Here is a 3,648-nt window from a genome sequence, read left to right as displayed (position 1 = left end):
ATGTCATTAGGAACACTCATTTTCTCCTCAAACCTCAGGACCTACCTGAAGAGAAGTTTTCTTGTAGCTCAAGTTGTGCATGAATTACCAAATATTTTACTCTATGAAATATACATGCTTTACTATGAAAGATACATGCTTTGGTATTCTTCACTGAAAGCTGAAAACATTTCTTGTTACCCTCTTTTGTTCCTTCTTATTTTGCCAACCATGTTTATAGAAAGGACTTTACTAATGATATTTTGCAAATTAAAAACATTCACTTGAACATAGTCCTCTAGAAAAACAACTCCACAAAAATTTTGCAGCCTTATTCATTATAATTTTAATAAAATTAACAAAATCAGTCAAGAAGAAGGAAACATGTATGTTAGCAAAGTGTTTTTGGAGACTATTTGAATGTGATGACATAAATGTGGTTCTAGTTGTCTTCTTTTCACTTTGGTTTATATCAGCTCTTGAGAGTTAAGTCTGACCATGATATTGCAAACAACTGTAAATGGTCTCTAGGCCTTACATTGTGATTATATGTTATCTCCTGCTAGAAAAATTAATGGTAGTAAAGAACTGACAAACTGAAAACAACAAAAATCAAATGCCTATAATACCATAATGCCATTTTGGTGTAGAGCCTAACTTTAAACCATGAATTGCTTGACAGAAGCCTATTCAGTAGATGTTTCTTTGTATTGCCTTTTGTGAATTTATTATGAAAATGCTGCAGTTGTATTGAATGAAAAAGACCCAAATTGTTGCTTATGGAGAAATAAAGCCAGCATTGATCACTTAATCTGGTTTTTCATGTCTAGACAGAAAAAAAGAACTTCAGTGAAGGTAAGATAAATAAATACATTTACATAGAATACTTTTTGGCAGATAAGTGCTAATTACATATATGTAATGCTTTATTAAATTTATGAAATATTGTAACTAAAATTTTCTTTTTGGAAATTAACTAAATCCAGATACATGTTAATATGATATGACTAAAAACAAATAGGAAGAAATTGAAATTCTTTTTCATCCACATGTAGAGCTGCTATTTTACTATTTGGAGAATGTGATGTGAAAATTGGACCCCAAAGGATTTTCTTATGTTTTCATTGTAAAATACCATCACCAGTGAGAGTCTTGAGTTCACTAACATTGTGACCTTCTGCAGGGAGAGTTGTTGGGGGTTATTGAGGATGGTGTTTTTTTCATGTGTCTTGTTTGTGATTCAAGTGACATGCACAAACTGAAAAAAAAAAAAAAGAAACTTTCAGGGCACCTATTGCTCTAAATGCATAATATAACTTGCTGCCAGAACCAGATATGTTGAAAAAAAGAAAATAAAACCACCTTCTTTCTATAGCCACTAAAGCAAAGTTTACTCTTCTAACAGATTTGTATTTTATTTTGCATTGCCACATATGTGCTTATTTAAAAACTACATCCCTTTGGTAGTAATTGTTCAGGATAAGTAGGTATTACAGCTTGATGTTTGTGTGTTCTAATTCTAAGTGTTCTTTTATTCCAGATCATATAGAGCAGTTAAGGCAACTGTAACAGCATTTTTTGGAATACATTGTAAAATAATAAAAGGTAACATAATTAAAATTGAATGGATATTAAAAAGAAGAAAACAAGCATCAGTATATGTGAGACACTAAACACACTAGAAGAACTAGTATCTAAGAAAAAGAGTTAATATAGCAAACAGAAATATTAGAGTAAATATAATTAATACCTTCAGGGCTATGCAATGGAATTTCAAGGATATTGCAACCATGAGCCATAAAGTACATTAAATTGAAATACATTTGTTGAAATAAAATCATATGGTAAATTTTTCTTACTTAGTTTTATGAGTAATTAATTTTTTCATTAATTCAACAAATATGTTGACTATACTTCTTGTTAGGCACAGCAACATCTTGTTATGTGTAATAATAGTATACTTTTCTATACAGTTTGCAAAGGATTTTTCTCATTAGCTCCTGATAACATCCCTATAAAGTGAATAGGGCAGGGCAGGGCAGCTTTTATAGTTCATTTTACACATCAGGGCATGTGGGTTGGGACAGAGTTAAATGTCTTGCTTACAGTGAAACAATCAGTGACAAAGCTGAAATTCACATCCAGGATTTAAAATTTCAAATACATAGCTCTTCTAAATTACATGGCTACTACAGGAAATGTAATGCTTATTCTACCTTATAGAGTGAAATAGTCACTATGACATTTTCTGAGGTCAGGGTACAATGGTGCTGAGAAGATGTGCATGTGAAGAATTATTAGATTTTTGTTTTCTACTCGTATTTTTTAAACATCACCAAGCACAAGATTTCTAGAGGCAGCTTCTATGTATACATAACAACTTGGATTTATGGTCTCAGGAAATAACACAGTAGAAAACTTAGGGACATGGCTTTTTAAAAAGTTTTGTAGGTTGTCTATTTCAGCCTGAAAGAAGTAGGTCATGAGGGTGACCACAGATTTATCAAGGTATTTAAGATTTTTTTTTATTTCAGCTGAAACTGCTTATCCTCAGATTTTGACAGTGATGGCATGAACTAGGGCTAAGGAAAAGCTCCTGATCCACCCGTGTTTGTGTTTTAGGACTTATTCAATGCCTGAAGCTCCAGTTTGCAAGCTTACTGGGGTAGCAGTTCAACCTGATCGCAAATGTTCTTATCCCCATGAACATCTTCCAGGAATAAAATAGTTTCCTCCAATTCTATCTGGATTCTGAGAGCTTGTAAATAGACCCAGCCTCTGCTGGTGATGCAGCACAATGGATGAGCTTGGTGCCATTGAACTGTAAAGTACCATGAAGAGTGTCTGAAAGTTGAAATTAACTTTTTATTAGCATGACACAGCTGTGGGCTCTTTCATCTTGTCAGCAGCAAATTTCTGGTTCTCTCACTTGCCTTTTCATAGACCTCACATTGGTTCACCTCCAGCTATTCCTGCCGTTCTAACAGGCACTGTCCTGCTCCTTGTCCGCTTTTTCTAGTCCTACCGCTTCTTTTTGTGCCTTTTTGATGTTTCAAAAGAAGCGTGGAATGTGATAGACCTTTCATTTTCAAATGTGCTTTTACTGGCTTTGATGCTGCATCAGAGCAACAGCCTGGAAAGACTGGGTGAAGGAGAAATGGGGGACCAGCTCTCCGAAGGGCTGAGTGAATAACCTCAGATATGCTATATTTTCCTATCTATGTCAAGAATGTGGGTTAAACAATATGTCTTTGCTTCCCTACATTTTGCAAGCCACCTGTCAGGTTTGTTGTCTGGATACCTGACAAAACATAGACCTCCAATGATCAGACTTGACCAGATTTGAAGTGGAATAATCCTTGATTTAGCAGCATAGCAATGCACACTTTCTTCTTTGTTTCTCTATTCTGAATAATTAGGGTTAGGGAGGCAGTTCATGCTTTGTTTTCTATGTACCTTGTCTTTCTCCATTTGGCCACTCTAATAGGCATCTTGCTTTTGCCTGTGAGCATTTAAAGCCATAACCTTTTGAAAGAAATAACCCGAAACAGCTCAGAATGTATGAATATTTGCTCTGTTATGCACTTTTGATTTCTGGAACATCATGTTTCAAATTGCAGTGGAAACAAAGGCCCCTTTATGACATCCAGTAATCGTACATTTTGTTCT

This window comes from Colobus angolensis, unplaced genomic scaffold (assembly GCF_000951035.1).
Source record: "Colobus angolensis palliatus isolate OR3802 unplaced genomic scaffold, Cang.pa_1.0 Scaffold235, whole genome shotgun sequence".
NCBI classification, from domain to species: Eukaryota; Metazoa; Chordata; class Mammalia; order Primates; family Cercopithecidae; genus Colobus; species Colobus angolensis.
This window is presented reverse-complemented; position numbering follows the sequence as displayed.